This window comes from Nicotiana tabacum, chromosome 13 (assembly GCF_000715075.1).
Source record: "Nicotiana tabacum cultivar K326 chromosome 13, ASM71507v2, whole genome shotgun sequence".
Classification (NCBI taxonomy): Eukaryota; Viridiplantae; Streptophyta; class Magnoliopsida; order Solanales; family Solanaceae; genus Nicotiana; species Nicotiana tabacum.
The window spans coordinates 57,614,192-57,636,116 of record NC_134092.1 but is presented as its reverse complement, the minus strand read 5'-3'; positions in this window follow the sequence as shown (position 1 = coordinate 57,636,116).

Here is a 21,925-nt window from a genome sequence, read left to right as displayed (position 1 = left end):
CTCCTACTTATAAGTGTGGTGCACGACATACACATAAACATGACTCTACTAGACATGACTTGTAGACTCCCTAGAACAGAACCACTCTGATACCACTTTTGTCACGACGGGCACCCGGTACCTTACTCAACCGAGTACCAACGTAACGTATCTTTCTTACTACATCATCATATACACGTGACATACGGGCCTAATAGGCCAACATAATCATTTATAAACTCAAAACATAGGCTGACAAGGCCGTACAATCTTTCACGTACACGACATATGTCTACAAGACTCTAAGAGTACATAAATATCATAAAGGTCGGGACAGGGCTCCGCCATACTAATCAGTACATGTCTTAATCACACTGACCACATAAGCAACTCCGAAACAAATGGAGTGTACCAACATCTTTTGCTGAGCTGATCGCCTATTGGAGGACTCTCGACCTGTCTATCGAGCCCTGCGAGACGTCAGTACAAATAATGTACCGAGTATGTAAGGAATGAAAATCAGTAAATAATAAACATGAGAGAAACATGGAGTAAAAGACTTGACATGTACGTCTGCATAGTTCTGTGAATCATTTCATTTTTATAACGTCATGCATATGCATATAAATGTCATACCATGCATATGTATATGTGTTCATAACATCATCAAGCCTCTGAGGGCATCCTTTATATCATTTCGGCCACTGTGGGCAAATCATCAACATATACCAATTGATCAGGTGGTGGTGCGTATATAACGCCATAACCTTTTTCCATATCCCATATACATATAATATACGCGTATATAACGCCATCTTGTCATGGGTCAATGTACATGTATAAATGTATAAAATGCATAAGAAATATGTTAATAAGATTTTCTCGAAATGTCATAAAAATCAATATGCCTTTCGGATAAACTTTATCAAATACGTATTTTTCTGAGACCCATGAACAAAAGATATAAAAATAATTCACATGGGGAATCAAGAATATAGACACCCCTAATATTTTTATAAATAGAGTCATTTATGAAAATTGTGCATTTGCTCGTTTCGTTTGTATCGTATTGATCATGCGAAAAAGAAAGTAAGGGATAACCTTAACATACCTGAGTCGATTCTCTTGACAATCTTCTTATACACGTTAATTGCGAAAAAACACGGAACAAGTCGTATGAAAAGCTCGAAGCAATCACGTTGCTATGCAAAGAAAATCTTAACTGAAACCTTTCCTTAAGAACTTAGCAACAACGTTGCTATTTGGAAAGTGAATTAACGTTGGTGCTTGAAATGTAAAGTTTCTATCTAATGTTGGCGATGCACTGAACTAGGTTTGATACACTCTCGATATATCCTTTCAAGAGCTTCAACTTGCACATGAGTATAATGAACTTATTCAAGATATCAATTGCCATTAGAGAGTGCAAAAATAAGTGGCAATCCTCCTCAACTTCTAACTAATACATGTAGTATCTGTCACAGCCTGCATCATCTAAGTTCTTTTACAAAGACCAATCCTCAAAGAAGTGTTTGAATTTATTAGAACATTGTAACATATAAACATTCACGTTTTTGAATGCATATAGAAATGGATTTGTGACTTTATTGAATTGGAGAAATCTTCTAAGGCTTTTGCTAAAGAACGTTACCCCTTTTCATATACCTTTTGGATTTAGAGCTTTTGTATAGCTTAGCCAAGAATTCCTTTCAAAGTAATACCTAGAAAGGTGATCTAAGAGTCACTAAAAGATTCTTATACTGCTGCCATGTTTTGGGATGGTCAATCTTATCCAACAATGTAATAATTAATTCCTTAATTATTTTTCTAATCTCCCATTAACCAATAATTAACCAATTACTCACATAGTTAAGAATTATCCCAAATTACTTAAAATATTGCTCATTTTTAGCATACCTTATACACCTCACTATCATGGCCATGTGGTACCTTGTATGGTACTAGTCCATAAATACCGGGTATTTTAGCTCGGGCCATATTTTTTCCCAAAATATCAAACTTCAACGAAATTCATTTTATTCGATTTGCTTACCCTCTCACATTCACCGATTTACTCATCACTTGTTTAAAATAGCATAATGCTTATAATCACGAAATAATTTCATTCCCAAACTTGCGTCGATTAATTTACGACGAAACTTTATCGTACGAAAATACGGGATGTAATACATTTTTTCAAATGAGAGAATAATATACTAGGGAAAATTGGAACATGACTTGAGTACATAAGAATTTGGTTAAATCAATCACTTGAAGCAATTCAGAACAATAGGAATAGGAACTTTAACTAACCATGCTTGGAGTTGACAAGGAATTCATGGAATATGATTCTATGGAAGGAGTTTAGCCAACTTACCTTAAATTCACCCCTTAATGATACTACGATGGTCCACCATACTAAACAACTTCAATCTACAATAACGCAATACAAATGTACCAATATTAGTAAGGATGTTTTACATTTTTCTAACTTAGACATTATATTAAGAATCTAGTATGCTCAATTTTCTACCACCTTCATCAATGATATTTCTTCATCTAATACCCTCTTGTTTCCCCAACAATTCATACTACAACCAGTATTAGATAGTTTAGGACCTCTATCAACATATTCATGTCTTACATTTCACTTCCAACTAACAAATTCATCAAACAAAGCACTTTTCATTCTCTAAAAATTGTCAAAATTCCAATTGGTGAACTTATAGTTTTCAATCACCATACAAAAAGTTCTACCTCTAAATTCTTACTCATATATTCATTATTAATCCATGCATGCAAGTCCAAGGAGGTGGAATTCTCTTTTGGGAGCAAATATTGCAAAGTCCATACTTTAGCTCTAGGGAAGATTCGTTGAAAGTCTTATGATTTTATGGTGGATCAAGTTATTTTTAGTGTGGAAAAGATAGGATTTCACACCAAGATTATAGGGATTGCTTAACTTGAAGATGGGATGAATTGGGAGTCTTGAGAGAGTGGAGAAAGGCTCCAAAAATCGTCCAAGTGAAATGGGGTAAATGAGCCCCCCAAAATCACTTAAAAGAAACCTTCAGCTAGGGCCTGCTTAGACTGGCAAAGTGAGCCTAATTTTTCTAAACACTACATACAAGGGAAGATAGGATCTGTGTTACACCCCATTTTTTCCTACATAAAAGTACGTCGTAAGTCAATTGATGTAAGTTCGGAAATGAGATCATCTTTAAAAGCACATAAAGTAAGTTTATCATATTACCTTGGAGGTGAAAAATATTTAAGATCATGAACTGCAAGTACTAAGAGGGTTGGAAGGTTTAGAAGCTAAACGAACCGAAGAAAATACATTTCATTGAAAGTCGGCAAGTTGGGAATATTATAACTCATACTTTAGGGGTGAGACTAGGGTGATTAACATGATAAGAAGGTTATGTTATGAGGTATTCTAGTTGTATTATAGTAGTGTGTTATGTTTTGAAGTCAACGAGTTATGAAAGAAAAGTCCAAAATGTTGGCGCAAGTTATGTTCATAATTTTACTTAGAATTTAGGTCTAATGTTACTGAGCTTTTCTCTCAATGTGCTTGGATTTACGGGGTGATCCACCCACAAAATTGAATAAGTACGAGCATAATTTCCAATGCATTAAACTATTTGTCATTATAATATTGGAATGGAGAGATATTTGTATTTTTGGGAGACTACACAAGAAGCTCCCTTTGGGACCCACCAGGTAAGTTGAGAATTATCTTGCTATATAAAGTTGTGGACTTTGTCTTCATGACATATTTTCTACCAAAATCAGACCTAAAAATCTCTATAGACCTCCTAAATACATCCTTAGTGTTTTTACGCAATCCCATCATCCGCAACTCAAAATCAAGAAGCGAACACATCAATGTGATCCTTACGACATAGGTAAAACTTTATTGTCCCCCTTTCTCCTTATAATTCGAGTTTTGGAAAGGGCTTTGTGGCTAATCAAGATTTTAACCTCTGTATTTTATCTATACAAGCATAAGGAAAGGTTTGGGTTAAAGGGATTGGAATCAAGAACACAAGAGGTATGTAGAGTTTTCATTTCGTTTTCGGCATGATTTGGTTTAGCTAAGTTCTAGCTTTCTTCTTGATATTTTAAGAGTTGTTAAAGGAAAATTTCAGCATGTATTGTATCCTTATATAGTATTCAATTCCATATGTGAAGTATGGAAGAAACTAGTTTAGGTTGGAACTTCATAACACAACAAAAACAAAAAAGGCAAATCGCCCATTTGGACTATGCCATTCGGACTTCCGTTTGCTCCGTTCCATTGATATTTTTAAGTTATAACTAAACCCCCATATGATTCTAATAGCTTAATTTATGATTATATAAGCTTAATTATCATATTTTTATGCTTAAATTATTCCTAAATCATATTTAGACTTTCATGTCACAAGTTAGCTACTATGAGTCAACATTAAATTCGTAATTCCGTTTTGCCGATTGTTTGATATTATTTTGGATAAATGGATCTCATTTAGTTTGATGTTATCATCTTGGACTAGTATCAATTCCCATGTATATTGTGGAGCTTGCTGTTCTTTTGGGGATCATCCAGTATTAGGGAAAACGCTGCCAAAAATTTTGGAAATTCAAAGAGTTGGACAGAACTTGAGTTCCTTAGTTATAAATTGATTATAGAGGGATAATAATGAGTTAATTAACCTTAGTATCTCATGTATATATTTTTTTTCTCCCTAAAATAGGTATAGGATCCTCCGTCCAACTTATGGACGATGAGCATCACATTACATTTGTGATTTCGTTTATGGGTTCCTTCATGGTCTCTTGAGTCCATATGATGTTGCCACATGTGTTATGCCTCATACATGCTTACATTGATTATGCTGGGGGGATATAGCCCATAACGTCAGTGAGGCCTATTAATTATATGCTAGGGGAGATAGCCCATAACCCCAACCGGGCCTATTAATTATATATTTATCTACTAGGGGGATATAGCCTATAACGCCATCCAGGCATGTTATGTGCGCGTATATAGCTACAGTTTGCATTACATGACTATACATGAGGTTAGTTCAGATGTAGAATTACCTCATTGGAGGGGATATAGCTCATACCACCAAATAGGTACCTGTTTAGATAGTAGTTCAGTTTCAACACTGTCTCAACTTAAACTTCAATTCACTTCTAGATCAATTTCTAGTTCAGACTCTTGCTTAGCTTTCATCATATATTCGAATTTCCATCTAAGAGTCATACTTTAGTATGCTTTACATATTCTTTCCACCCAACATACATTGTACATATCGTACTCACGTCCTTTCCGAGGCACTGTGTTTCATGCCGCTGATGGTAGGCTATAATTGTGTGTTTTGGTTGCTTATCGGACTCTAATTTACTGCACTTTAATTGAGTTGAGCTTTCAATCACTAGTGTTTTGCACTAATTTTGTGTTTTATACCTTGTAGGAGTGATTTCGAGTTATGTAGATATTGTAAAACTAATTCGAGTTATTTGGAGCTTTGACATCTGAGTAAAAACCCAAAGGAATAAGTTGGGATCGTGTTCAGGGGTCGAGGATCACTGTTGGACGTCAAAATTCAAGGAATAATCAACTGCTAAAAAATACACTAGTGCGACGTACTGTGCGACGCAACAATGCAAATTTATGTCAGAAATTGGCAAAGTTCAGAGACTACCTAGGTGCGCGAGCGCGCACTGGGAGCGCAAGTTAGGCAGTGTTCTAGCCAAAGTGCGCAGCCATATGCGCGAGCACACTCCCAGGTGCACGGCCGCGCACGTCCTATTCCTGAAAGAGTCCTATTTTGTGTAGGAGAAGGTGTGTTCGTTTGGGCCTGATCTACTTGGTATATATACATGGAAAAATGTTATTTTCTAGACTTTTGAAATACTTTAGACCTAAGGAGGCTAAGAAGAGGTGGGAGAAGGAAGAGCACAAAGGATTTCATCATTCAATCCTCACTCAAGATAAGAGTTTGGATCGTTGTATGTTTTCCTTTAACTTGAACTTATTTGTGATGAATTACCACATATCTATGGAGTAGTTCTCTTTAGGGATTGATGGATTTGATGTATTGAGAATTGTTTGTGGATATTAACTCTAGTTTTTATGTATTAGATCGTTTTGGTTGTTTTAATTGTTGCATCTATTTTCACATGTTCTTGTAATCGAAAGAGGCATAACTTATGATGCTTTTGCATTATCTCTTTGGTTGAATTCATTGATTCTTCATAGCAATCGAAAGAGACTAGTTGAATTATTGTTTAGACCTAGTTACGAGGATAATCGGAAGAGGTTCTCCTAAAGACCAATCCACTACGAATTCCTGCATATCTTCACCGAGCTTAACTTAGTTCATCTTGTAAGGTTGAGACTTAATCAAGAGAGGAGTTTCCACTGAAGGTTTGAGCTAATAATTGAGTGAATTCGAGAGACTCACTTGAAATTTATAAGTGATCGACTAGAGTTAAACCCCAGACAAATATCCTGTACCTATCCAATCACACCCTATTTTCTCCCATTGATATCTTCTTTGCTTACTCTTGTTGCGATTTTCATTAGCCAATAGTTTAGTGTTTTAGTTAATTTTAGTTTTAATCACACAAATCTAAATTGTCGATCATCTTGGATAGCCATTAAACTAGAAGCTACAAAAATAATGTTTAAATCCAATCCTTATGGATACGATATTTTTCTATACTATATTCGACTAGCGAGTATATTTAAGTGTGTGTTTTGCACTTACCTATTGTGGTGCCATTGCCAGGGATTGGAAATTAATAGTGTTTGAAATAGTTTGTGGTGCTAATTCAGGAATTTTTTCTTTTTATTTTATTTTTCTCTTTTTATGTTTGGTGTTACTTGACTGTGCGCAGGCTACAGGTTAGATTGGTGCATGACTCGATCCTCTTCGAAGGAAGTGCCCCCATACGAACCATAAATCGATAAACAACTGTGACAGTTGAGGAAGGAAAGAAATCTCCCCGAGAATACAGAAAAGGTTGGTCAATCCTCAATAATGGAAGTTATGGCGGGAGATGAGGATAATGTTGATTTAGCTGCAAGAGAGGCAGCCCAGCAAAGAGTAAAAGCTGCACGAGATGCCGAGGAGACAACTCTTCAAAATGCACAACTTGTCTATGAAGAGGAGCGGGCTCGGAGAATTGCTCAGAATCTACCTTTGGGTGCAGACCAATTCAGAAATATAGCTCCTGGTGCTGGGCGACCACTGGGTAATTATGCTAGACCAGTCTACAACCAAGGCTTATCAAGTGTGAGACCACCTCCAGTTGCAGCTAACAATTTTGAGTTAAAGCAACAGTTGCTTCAAACCCTTAAAAACTGCTTTGTCTTAAGAGGAAAGATGGACGAAGACATAAATAGTCACCTAATGGAATTTGAAGAGATTATGAACACCTTTCAATACAATGGTGTGTCACAAGATGCAGTTTATTTAAGGGCATTCCCCTTCACTCTCAAAGATGATGCAAAGCACTGGCTTCGAAGCTTGCCTAATGGATCAATTATATCATGGGATGAGATGACCAAAAAATTTCTTGACAAATATTTCTCATCATCTAAGATGGGCAAGTTTAGAAGAGAAATCCATAACTTTTGCCAGAACGAGACTGAAATTGTGTTTGAAGCCTGTGAGAGGTTTAAGGAGACAGTGCGAAAGTGTCAACATAGGGGAAATGAACTATGGATGCAACTCTAGGATTTTTGGGATAGATTGACACCAGCATCACGCAGAATATTGAGCAATGCAGTTAGAGGCCCGTTGATGAAAATTACTCCAGAGGAGATAGTCACAATTCTAGATGAGTTATCTGAGGATGCAAATCAGTGGCCCTATGAAATTGCTGAAAGAAGAAGAACAACTGGTGTTCACCAAGTTGATGCTAACATATCTATGCAGGTACAGCTTGATGCCATGGCCAAGGAAATAAGAAAGCTGACCTTAGCCTCGATACACAGTGAGCCCCATGCAGCGTGTGATATATATGGAAGAGGGTACCCTACTCATGAGTGTCAAGCCTCAATCGAGGAAGTTAATGTTGTAGGGAATTATAACTTCAATGCAATAGGTCAGAAGCACCCCGATTTTTTATGGAGTTCACCTGGGGGTACTGCAAACGCATGGAAACCAAACAATCCTAGATTTCAAGGACCAGGAGCTCCTGGTTTTGCGAATCAGCCAAGGCCGCAGTTCCAGCCTCAACATTCCACTCAGCCAGGGCTAGAAGATCTAATGAAGTCCTTCACTTTCAAGATAGATGAGAGATTAGATGCTCATGGTTCAGCTACCAAAGAACTTGGCACTGGTTTGCGAAACTTGGGGAAGCAAGTAGGACAAATTGCAACTTTATTGTCTGAGAGAATCCCAGGTACTCTACCAGCTGATACTGAAAGAAACCCCAAAGAAACAGTGAATGTTGTGACATTGAGAAGCGGGCAAGTGTTGGAAGATCCCACTCCAGTCCAAAAAGAAGTGGTACCTAAAAAAGAAAGTTAGGAGAAGCTTAAAATTAAAGTTGATAAGAAGAAGAAAGGCAAGAATGGACCCAAAAATAAGAAGGAGGAAACTTCAAGAAGGGAGGAACATGAAGAGAGCAAGTACATGCCTGCTCTACCTTTTCCCCAAAAGCTGTATAGAGAAAAGTTGGACAAGCAGTTTGAGAGATTTCTAGATATGTTGAGATAGGTCAATGTAAATTTGCCATTCACAGAGGTTCTCTCTCAAATGCCAGCTTATGCCAAATTCTTGAAGGAGATCCTCACAAAGAAGAGTAAGATAGAAAAGACCTCAGTGGTCAAGCTCACAGAGCATTGCTGCGCAATCTTGCAAAATAAACTCCCACAAAAGTGTGGAGACCCGGGGAGTTTTACTATAGCTTACTCGTTAAGATCTCTTAATTTTGATAAGTCTTTATATGATTCTATCACGGCCTAAAACCGAGGAGCGCGATCGGCGCTCAACCGAGTGAACCCGGCCGAGCAAGCCTGATTTTGTTCTACACAAACTCATTCATGAATAAAGAGAATATATATCTTCGTTAATCAAATAATAAAGTGATCACGTATGTAATACCAATTTCTTACCATTAGTTACTTCATTTTAATGTCTCAATTCCACACACATTTTTCATAATCTAAAGTGGAAATAGTAATTCAAGCACAACATAAGGAGTTTGACTTCCCCAGCACCAATATAAAACCCACACTATGTCTATGGAGCCTCCATAGATAAAGAAGAGTACAATGATAATGCCGGCAACAAGGTCTCGGCTATACCTCAAACAGAATACACAAAGTACAATAGATATATGACCCCAGGATGAAGTGGGGCTCATCAAGTCAGCTGGGAAGAAGGTGTAATGCTATCACTAATCAATATCTCCTGCTGTGGAACCACCTACATCCATTTAAAGATGTAGTGCCCCCGGCAAAAATGATGTTAGTACTGTCGAATAGCATTAGTATGTATAACTAAACACCCTCTAAATAGAATGACAAAAAATACAAACAAGATTATCATAATATCAATGGAATCCTTAATCAACATCAAACCTCAATTTAGGATCAAGATAGTGTTCAAATTAATTTACGTATCTCACATTGGGAGATTTTTAGTATGGATATACCATTGTCCACAATACCATTATTCACAATACCAGTACATCCGTACTCTCAGTACGGATTCCGATCACGGCCCGATCGGCTAGGCTATCTCATTAGAGACATCAACCATAATTACTCTCAATATTAATACCACCGTCTTTAACACGGAGTCTGATCATGACCCGACTGGCTACGCTATCCATTAGGGACATCGACTACAATCACCATTTCGATTATAATTTCTAGCACAATCACCACCATGTGTACGGCATGGTGTCCGATCATGACCCGATCAGCTAGGTTGTCTTATTCGAGATATCAACCTTTTTATATCAATCATCGCATTTCATACTTCTTTCACATTATTACATTTCATTTGCACTAATGGCCATAATTATATAATCATTCTTGGTATGTTGGCCGTATTTAGTATTTTATGCTCACCTTTTCACTTTCAAACATCAATATCATCATTACCAACAACTACAATTCAATTCAAGGTTTGTAGTACACATGTGAGCAATTAAGAGTCTAAGGCACATAGAGATATTTCATAAAATTTGGAATAGCCTTCGTTTGAACTTGATTTGAAGTCGAAATATTATTAATGCACATCCCACACTTGAACACATCCTCAATTGATAACATAACATAACATGAATAAATCATTTAGGATACTTATTGAACATATAACTCTCAACCTAATTTTACTCGGAATAGCCACTTTTATAATGAACCACACGGGACTTACATAATTTACATGAATATCGTGGGATTCAATTCTAAGAGAAGAGTTTAGACAACATACCTCAATCAAGCTTCCTTAACTCTAAAATGTTTCGGAATTCTTAGCAACTTCAATCTATTGTAGAAATATAACAAATTGAATCAAAATTAGGAAGATGCTCATGGTTCTAGCTCATTTGAGCATTTTATCAAACACTAGGTGTGCATTAAGGTTTTAATATCCTTTTATGGAGGATTCCATCATCCCACAACCCAATCTTTACCATTTTTAGCTCAACAATCTTCCTACACCCTTTGATAACACATGCATGTAAAATAAACAACTCTCATGCCCAAATATTATCTTGCTAATTACCCATTTCTAAACAAAATTCGAAATTGAGTGTTAGGGTGTAGAATCTTACCTCTAAGATGAAGACCTAGTGTGTTTCCCTTCTTAATATTCCAAAATTTGAGCAAGAATTGAAGAATAATTATTAAGGAATACCTTCTCACTCTAGGGCACTCTCTCTCATTCTAAAATGTCAGATTTTAGCTCAAAAATGGCCCAAAGCGTGTATTTAACAAAGTAGGGTCGGGTTTTAAAAACCCAAAAATGGAGCTCTGGAACAAGGTCTGCGATCGCATAATCGATATGCGTACCGCATATCGGTCGCAAAACTGGTGTCCAGAACCGACAAAAATCTGTCGGTGTTTGCAGTCACTATGCGACCCGCAGACTTCTTCTGGGGTCGCATAATGAACCGCAGAACAGTTATGAGGTTGCATAGTCGACTGTCGAATTTCATCCAAACTTACCCTCTCCTGCCTCACTTCTACGGCCATTATGCGGCCCGCAGAGTGATTCTGCGGTCGCATAATGGACCGCATAATCGCATTTTGCTGCCAAAATTTAACCTTTACTTTACAGTGCATTGTTCAATCCAAAAAGTCCGAGCCGCGAAGAATTTCCCCAATCCTCACACACGTAAGCCTAGTCTGTCACTATGAAACATTATTTTTCCTTTGCAAAATTTTGCGGGGCCTTACATTCTCCCCCACTTAGGATCATTCGTCCTCGAATGAGGGTTAAAATCTATTATTAGCATCTTATGCAACTCAGTTTTCATACCACATACCAGCAGCCCCAAATTTGACGAACTCCCTAAATTTAAAAAACTTTCACCAGAGTTTCCCTTGTAACTAGGCCTATCCACCTGTCAGAGAGCCGCAGAAACACATCCTCAAAACATATACATAATCCAACAACGTAACATAGCAAAAAATAACACCAATTGTGGCCTCACAAGCAATTGTATAACCAGAACGGAACACCTTTAACATCAAATGTACAAATCATACATAATTCATAGAAAGTATCTCTTAGCATTTTCATAAGGCACAACTCATAAATACATGGTTATTCAAACAAATAAGGATATTTTTTCTTCATCTCTTCCTCGGCCTCCCAAGTAGCCTCTTCAACCTGTTGGTTTCGCCATAGCACTTTCACGGATATAATTTCTTTGTTTCTCAACTTTCAGACTTGCCGATCAATAATAGAAACCAGAATCTCTTCATAAGTCAATTCCTCATTAACCTCAATAGTCTCAACCGAAACAATGACCGTCAGGTCTCCAACTACTTTCTTCAATATAGACACATGGAACACAGGGTGTACTAATGACATCTTAGGTGGTAGCTCAAGCTTGTACTCCACCTCACCGATCCTTTGAATGATTATGTACGGTCCGACATACCTCGGACTCAATTTCCATTTCTTACCAAATCGCATTACGCCTTTCATGGAGAAAACTTTCACGAATACCCAATCACCTTCTTTGAACTCCAAATCCCTACGACGAACATCCGAATAGGATTTCAGATGACTCTGAGCAGTCTTCAACCGCTTCTTAATGATTTTAACTTTTTCCATAGCCCGATGAACGAGGTCTGGCCCTATCAACTCTGCTTCACCAATTTCAAACCACCCAATGGGAGATCTATATCACCTACCCTATAAAGCCTCGAAGGGTGCCATATGAATGCTTGCATGATAGCTATTATTGTATGCAAATTCTATGAGTGGTAAATGATCATCCCAGCTAACTTTGAAGTCTAGAACACAAGTGTGCAACATATCCTCAAGCGTATGAATAGTCCGCTCTGCTTGCCCCGTCAGTCTGCGAGTGAAAGGCTGTACTAAGATTCACCTGAGTACCCAAGAATTAGTAGTGAATTATGCTCCCTAATCAGATATGATGGAAATTGGTGTGCCATGCAACCTGACTATTTCCTTGATATACAACTGAGCATATTGTTCCGATGTGTCGGAAGCCTTAACCGGCAAAAAGTGTGTTGATTTCGTGAGCCGATCCACTATCACCCAAATTGAGTCAAACTTGTGCGGAGTGCGTGGTAATCCTACCACAAATTCCATATTAATCATTTCCCACTTCCATGTTGGAATTTCCATGTTTTGTGCCAACCCACCAGGCCTTTGGTGTTCGACCTTCACTTGTTGACAATTTGGACAGTTCGCCACAAACTCCTCTACATTCCTTTTCATATCATTCCACCAATAGACTTCCTTAAGATCATGATAAATATTTGTAGAACCTGTGTGCATGGAATACCTAAAAGTGTGAGCCTCGGTCATGATTCTTTCCCGGAGATCATCTACATTTGAAACACATAGCCGTCGTTGGTACCTTAGTGTACCATCATTCATGCCAAGAGTAAAAGCCATAGTCTTATGTTTTTGAATCCCCTCCTTCAATTGCACCAAAAATTGATCGTTGTATCGTTTCTTCTTAAGTTCCACAACAAGTGATGATTCGGCCCTATTTTGTACAATCACCCCTCCTTCACTAGAGTCCGTAATACGAATCCCAAACTAGCCAATTGATGAACTTCCTTGGCCAATAGCCTTTCATATGCCTCCAAGTGTGCTAAACTACCCATAGATTGTCGGCTAAGAGCATCCACCACAACATTAGCCTTCCCCAGATGGTATAAAATATCAATGTCATAATCCTTGTATAATTCAAGCCATCTTCTCTGCCTCAGATTCAATTCCTTCTATTTGAAAATATATTGAAGGCTCTTATGGTCCGTGAATATATCCACATGGACCCCATATAAATAATGTCGCCAAAATTTCAATGCAAATATCACCGCCGCAAGTTCTAAATCATGTGTTGGATAGTTCTTTTTGTGATTCTTGAGTTGCCTAGAAGCATAAGCTATAACCTTGTGATGTGGCATTAATACACACCCAAGCCCGATACTTGAAGTATCACAATATACCACAAATCCATCTATACCATCTGGTAGGGTCAACACTAGTATCGTAGTCAGTCTTGCTTTCAATTCCTGGAAACTCCTTTCACAAGAATCTGACCATTGGAACTTAATTGCCTTCTGCGTCAATCTAGTCAATAGAGAGGCAAGAGTAGAAAACCACTCCACAAACTTTCTGTAATATCCAGCTAAGCCTAAGGAACTGCAAATCTCTATTGGAGTTGTAGGCCTCGGCCAATTCTTCACAGCTGAAATTTTCTGAGGATCAACCTTAATTCCCTCACTAGAGACTACATGACCCAAGAATATGACCGATTCAAGCCAAAATTCACACATTGAAAACTTTGCATATAACTGGTGCTGATGTAGGGTTTGCAGAACTGCCCTGAGATGATCGGAATGGTCTTCTCGACTTCATGAATATACAATAATATCGTCAATAAACACTATCACAAAAGAGTTGAGGAATGGCTTAAAAACTTGATTCATAAGATCCATGAAGGTTGTTGGGCATTTGTTAACCCAAAAGACATCACTAGGAACTCAAAATGCCCATACCGGGTCCTAAAAGCAGTTTTTGGAATATCCCGCTCCATGATCTTCAATTGGTGATACCCAGATCATAAATCAATCTTAGAGAAGTACTTGGCACCTTGCAATTGATCAAAAAAGTTATGTATCCTTGGCAGTGGGTAGTTATTCTTTACTGTGACCTTATTAAGCTGTCGATAGTCAATACGCATTCTCAGCAACCCATCTTTCTTTCTTCCAAAAATGACCGGTGCACCCCAAGGCGACGCACTTGGCCGGATAAAACCCTTTTATAACAAATCTCTCAATTGTTCCTTTAGCTCCTTCAATTCTGCCGGTGCCATTCTGTAGGGTGGAATAGATATAGGATGCGTGTCTGGCATCACATCAATCCCAAAATCAATCTCTATGTCTGGTGGGATCCCAAGGAGATCATTCAGAAAGACTCCCAGAAATTCATTCACAACAAGCACAGACTCAAGTGTAGGTGCCTCAGCATCGGTGTTCGTAGCCCGGACCAAATGGTAAATACATCCCTTATTGATTATCTTTGTGGCCTTAAGGTAGGAAATAAACCTACCCTTCAAGACTACATCATCACCCTTCCACTCAATAACTGGCTCGTTTGGAAATTCAAACCTAACAGTCCTGGTTCGGCAATCAAGCTTGGCAAAACAAAAATAAAGCCAATCCATCCCCATTATCACATCAAAATCGACCATTCTTAACTCAATAAGATTGGCCACGGTGTCCCGACCACGCAACGTGACAACACAATCCCTATAAACCTGCGCGGCCAAAATAGTCTCACCAACCTGAGTAGATACAAAAAACGACTCATAAAGTTATTTTGGTTCTATCCCAAATTCCATAGCAACGTAAGGTGTGACATATGACAAAGTGGAACCGGGATCAATAAGAGCATATACATCATAAGATAGGACTGTCAATATACTTGTGACAATATCTAGAGAAACCTCTGAATTCTGGTGACCCCTCATAGCATAGAAATGGCGGATCCTCCCAAACTCTGTGTTCCACTCCTAGTTGCACCATGCCCTACGGGTGTTGGGAGTGCCTCGAGCTGGAGGTGGTGCTGCGGATGTAGTAGCTGCAGAACTGGCTGGCTGTGTCATGCCCCTGCCCTCACCCTGGTGGGATGAACGACAATCCCTCTAAATGTGACCCCTCAATCCGCATCCGTAGCATATGGGTAAGTCCATGTAGCATATTCCTAGGTTTATCTTTCCACACCTAGGACATGGGGGCCTCCTCTGCTGATGGAATCTACCACCATGACAACCCTGCTGATAGGATCCCTTGTTGCCCTGACTGGGCCTGAAACGGCTCCATTGCTGCTGCTGATGGGCCCCTGATGGCGGTGCACTAGCCGAAGACTGAGCAAAGGATTGGGATGGCCCTTATGAACCTCCCCTGAATGTTGACATGCCACCACCAGAAGAACCACCAAAGTTGCCCGTAGACCAGGCCTTATTGCTACCCTTTTGCTTCATTCTGTTCCTCAATTTGCGAGTCTCTGTTGCTTGAGCGAATGCCACCATTTTTCCATAGTTCATATCAGAATTCAAGGCATTTGTAGCAGCCTCATTAATTACCAAGGGACTAAGTCCCTGCACAAAGCGGAGCACTCTAGCTTCCATAGTGGGCAAAATGTAAATAACATACTTAGACAGGTACGCGAATCTCATATGGTAATCCCACACACTCAGGCTACCTTGTCTCAGGTTCTCAAACTCAGCAGCATGGGCTGTCTTAGTCTCAGCAGGCAAGAAATGATCAATGAAGGCATCGGAAAACTCACCCCACCTTGCCGGAGGGCTCCCTTCTTCACGGGACTCCTCCCATAGTTCGAACCAAGAATATGCCACCTCTTTTAGGCTGTAGGAGGCCAATTCCACTGCCTATGTCTCAGCAGCATGCATAACGCAGAGAGTCTTGTGCATCACATCAATGAAGTCTTGTGGATCCTTCTCTGGGTTAGTACTCGTAAACACTGGAGGATCCAACTGGAGAAACCTGTTCACCTTGGAACTAGTAGAATCCCCAGGCTGATTGGAAGAAGTGGGTGCAACATTCAATCTTTGGGCCTGGGATGCCACTATCTAAGCCAACATCTGTATGGCTCCCCTAAGATCAACATAAGAAACACCAGAATCTGAAGCTGGAACTGGTATATCAGTTGGAGGGACCGTTGCACCCTCAGTAGGTGTAGGGACAGGTGCAGTCTGATCAGTTGTAGTAGAGTCAGGCAGTGTAGTAATTGGAGAAATATTCTCACTCCTCGGGTGCTCACCCGCATCATCAATTATAGGGTCAACTATCACTCCTGGGGTGACATTGGCTCTTTGGCCAATTTTTACCTTCTTCTTAGGTGCCATGTATTGAAAGTTAAAGTAAAACACGAGTTAAAAGAGGAACAATCTTACCATCAGCTTTATCGCACGATCGAGAACATGAAAGAAGGATATTATTCCTAAATGCCCATGTAGCATCCTAATTATAGATGTGGTCGACAACACACCGATAATAAGGACTCTACTAGACATGGCTCCGAGACATCCTAGGACACTTTAAAAGCTTAGGCTCTGATACCAAAGTTGTCACGCCCCAAAATCGAGGAGCGCGACCGGCGCTTAACCGAGTGAACCCGGACGAGCAAGCCTATTAGATTTCCTTATACCCAAACTCATTCGTGAATAAAGATAATATATATCTTCGTTAATCAAACAATAAAGTGATCACGTCTGCAATACCAATTTCTTACCATTAGTTACTTCATTTTAAAGTCTTAATTCCATACACATTTTTCATAATCTGAAGTGGAAATAGTAATTCAAGCACAACATAACGAGTTTGACTTCCCCAGCACCAATATACAACCCACACTATCTCTACGGAGGCTCTATAGATAAAGAAGAGTACAATGATAATGCCGGCAACAAGGTCTCGGCTATACCTCAAACAGAATACACAAAGTACAATAGATATATGACCCCAGGATGAAGTGGGGCTCACCAAGTCAGCTGGGAAGAAGGTGTACTGCTATCACTGATCAATATCTCCTACTGTGGAACCACCTACATCCATTTAAAGATGTAGCGCCCCCAGCAAAAAGGACGTTAGTACTGTCGAATAGCATTAGTATGTATAACTAAACACCCTCTAAATAGAATGACAAATAATACAAACAAGATTATCATAATATCAATGGAAGCCTTAATCAATATCAAACCTCAATTTAGGATCACGACAGTGTTCAAATTAATTTACATATCTCACATTGGGAGATTCTTAGTATTGATAAACCATTGTCCACAATACCATTATTCACAATACCAGTACCACCGTACTCTCAGCACGGAGTCCGATCACAGCCCGATCGGCTAGGCTATCTCATTACAGACATCAACCACAATTACTCTCAAAATTAATACCACTGTCTTTAACACGGAGTCTGATCATGACCCGATCGGCTAGGCTATCCATTAGGGACATCGACCACAATCACTATTTCAATTACAATTTCCAGCACAATCACCACCATGTGTGCGGCATGATGTCCGATCACAACCCGATCGGCTAGGCTGTCTTATTCGAGATATCAACCTTTTTATATCAATCATCGCATTTCATACTTCTTTCACATCATTACATTTTATTTGCACTAATGGCCATAATTATATAATCATTCTTGGCACGTTGTCCGTATTTAGTATCTAATGCTTACCTTTTCACTTTCAAAAATCAACATCATCATTACCAACAACAACAATTCAATTCAAGGTTTGTAGTACACATGTAAGCAATTAAGAGTCTAAGGCACATAGCGATATTTCATAAAATTTGGCATAATAGCCTTCGTTTGAACTTGAATTGAAGTCGAAACATCATTAATGCATAGCCCATACTTGAACATATCCACAATTGATAACATAACATAACATGAACAAAGCATTTAGGATACTTATTGGACATTTAACTTTCAACCCAATCTTACTCGGAATAGCCACTTTTATAATGAACCACTCGGGACTTACATAATTTACATGAATATAGTGGGATTCAATTCATAGAGAAGAGTTTAGCCAACATACCTCAATCGAGCTTCCTTAACTCTAAAATATTCCAAAATTATTAGCAACTTCAATCTATTGTAGAAATATAACAAATTGAACCAAAATTAGGAAGATGCTCATGGTTCTAGATCATTTGAGTATTTTATCAAACACTAGGTGTGCATTAAGGTTTCAAGGTCCTTTTATGGAGGATTCCATCATCCCACAACCCAATTTTTATCATTTTTAGCTCAACAATCCTTCTACACCCTTTGATAACACATGCATGTAAGATAAACAACTCTCATGCCCAAATTTTTTCTTGCTAATTATCCATTTCTACACAAATTTCGAAATTGAGGGTTAGATGTAGAATCTTACCTTTCGGATAAAGACCTAGTGAGTTTCCCTTCTTAATCTTCCAAAATTTGAGCAAGAATTGAAGAACAATTATTGAGGAATACCTTCTCTCTCTAGGGAGCTCTTTCTCACTCTAAAATGTCAGATTTTAGATCAAAAATGGCCCAAAGCATGTATTTAACGAAGTAGGGTCGGGTTTTCAATACCCAAAAATGGAGCTCCGGAACAAGGTTTGTGATCGCATTATCGATATGCGGACCGCATATTGGTCGTATAATTGGTGTCCATAACCGGTAAAAATCTGTCTGTGTCTGTGGTCACTATGCGGCCCACAGACATGTTTTGCGGTCGCATAATGAACCGCTGAACAGTTATGCGGTCACATAGTCGAGTGCAGAATTTCATCCAAACTGACCCTTTCCTGCCTCACTTCTGCGGACATTATGCGGCCCGCAGAGTGATTCTACCGTCCCATAATGGACTGGATAAATGCATTTCGCTGCCAAAATTTTTCCTTTACTTTCCAGTGCATTGTTCAACCCAAAAAGTACGAGCCGCGGTGAGCTTGCGAGCCGCGAAGAATTTCTACAATCCTTACACACGTAAGCCTAGTCCGGCACCATGAAACATTATTTTTCCTTTGCAAAATTTTGCGGGGACTTACAGATTCTGGTACCTCAATTAATTTAATGCGTTTGTCTATTTACATGAAAGCTGGAGAATGAGATTGGAGAGATAAGGTTTGTACCAATATCTTTGCAGCTGGCAGACCAAACAACTATCAAACTTGAGGGGATAGTGGAAGATATTTTAGTTCAGGTAGATAAGTTTGTATTTCCTGTATATTTCATAGTAGTGAAGATGGAGGAGAATAAGGAGGTCCCCCTCATCTTAGGAAGACCATTCTTAGCGACGGGCAGAGCAATATTAGACATATATGATAGAAAGCTCATGCTTAGAGTGGGTGAGGAGATGGTGACTTTTGAGATGAATGTGGAAATGGGGGTGAGAAAGGAGAAGCTAGCTGCAAGTGTAGAGTGGAGAGTGAAAATCTCGAAAGAGAAGGTCCCAGTGATTGAGAAAGATAAGTGTGGGTATACCCCAAGAAGGCTGAGAAAAAGCTGTCCGAGTGGATGTGTGCACTAGTTCGGGCACGGAAAATGGAGCCAGACTTTGACTCAGACCCTGACTAGAGATTCAGGGAAGTTTCCTCTACCTTATTATTTTTAATCGTGTGTCATGGGGACATGATACAACTTAAAGTGCAGGGTGGGGGGTATATTTGTATGTATATTAATCTTGTTAGTTTCTTATGTAAAAACATAAATTTTTTAAAATTTTTTATTTTTCCCAACGATGGATATCATTCGACGGGTTTCATGAGGGATTAAAGTGAAAAGAAAAAGACAAAAAAGATTTTCTCTTGTTAGGTAGTGTATTAATTTTCCCTTGGTTTTTCTTTGTGTCGCGTTTCTTTTCCAAGGGTTTTGATTAAACTGGGTGTAGTTAATTTTTATTTTTGGTTAGGAATAGGGAGCCTTGTTTTTAGAGCTGAATTGAAAACAATGGCTCTTAACTTTATTATACCTTGAGAATAGTGACTGCTTTAATTTTTACACTTAGGATCAGTTTTTGACTCTTGTATAAGTACCTTAAAGTGTATGATCTTAACTTTGCTTAACTGCTTTGACTAGAGTGTCTTGATAGTCTAATTCGGAGTGAGTTATGTGATAGGTGTGTGTAAGGTTTTTGTGTTATTCTGTGTATTACATTTGATGTCTAGAACTTGCCCCGTGTGTTTGCAATGCGAAATAGTAGTTTTATTCAGTCTTGAAAGTGATATAGACATTTCTTTGTTGAGCCAATGATATGAGTTTACCCACAAAATTGTTATGTATCGTAGTTAACCCCGTTGAGCCTGTAATCTCGTTTCTTTGTTAACCACATTACAAGCCTTACCCAGTTGTTTTAATTAGCCATCTATTTGAACCGTTTACCTCTCATGAGCACTTGAAAATTGTATGAACTTTGTAAAAGTTGAAGTGTGGCGTGATTGGGTTGGTTTTTGAGTGTAGCTAATGAGATAAGGAGAAAGGTGCACTGTTTTGAAAAAGTAAGAGCCACTTAAATTGAAAAAGAAACAAAAATACATAGTGTATTGTTGTGAAAATTATCAATTGATAAGTGGTAACTCTTGATGTATTTGTGATTAAAGAAGTTGGGAGTTAATGTAAATTTATGTGAAGGTGGAGTATTGGTTTGACATAAGTGTGGGGTTTTAACAATGAGATGTATGTATTAAAGTGCTTATGGACATGTAGTCACTCTTATATCTAAATGTATCATACCCGTCCCGCAGCTTACATTACAACCAATTAAAATCCTACTTGATCCTTGATTGAATGAGCTCAATTAGTAGAGTAGTACACTACGGGCAAGCCTATGGTTCATCTTTTGTGGCATATGAATGTTATTTCTGAGAGTGAGTGAATTATGTCTATCTTGAGTTCCGAGTTGTTCTTATTGTTTATTGTGTGTGGAACTACTCTCTTTTGTTGTGAGGGAACTTGATTCATGAAGGAAAAGTAATGTTTGACCTCTATGTTGGAGTAAGTGAGCAGGTTATAAATAATGCGTGGTACTTACGAGTCAAATGTTGAGGCTAGAATGTTACACTGTTGTGTTTAATCTATTTTAAATATTCTTGGTATGATTATTTATGAGAGTTGTGTAATGCGGTCGTGTCTATATAAAGTGTAGTTTGATTGCTCGAGGACGAGCAATGGTTTAAGTGTGGGGTGTTGATGGTAGGCTATAATTGCGTGTTTTAGTTGCTTAATACACTCTAATTTACTGCACTTTAATTGAGTTGAGCTTTCAATCGCTAATGTTTTGCACTAATTGTGCGTTTTATGTCTTGTAGGAGTAATTCCGAGTTATGAAGATATTGTGGAACTGATTCAAGTTATTTGGAGCTTTGAAGTGTGAGTAAAATCCTAAAGGAATAAGCCGGGATTGTGTTCGGGGGTCGAGGATCACTGCTGGACGTCAAAATTCAAGGAAGAATACACTAGTGCGACGTAGCAGTGCAAATGTATGTTAGAAATTGGCAATGTTCAAAGGCTACCCAGGTGCGAGAGCGTGCACTGGGCGTGCAAGTTAGGCAGTGTTCTGGCCAAAGTGCGTGGCCATATGCGCAAGCACACTCCCATGCGCGGCCGTGCACGTCAATTCCGGAAAGAGTCCTATTTCGCGTAGGAGAAGGTGTGTTCATTTGGGCCCGACCCTACTTGGCATATATACATGG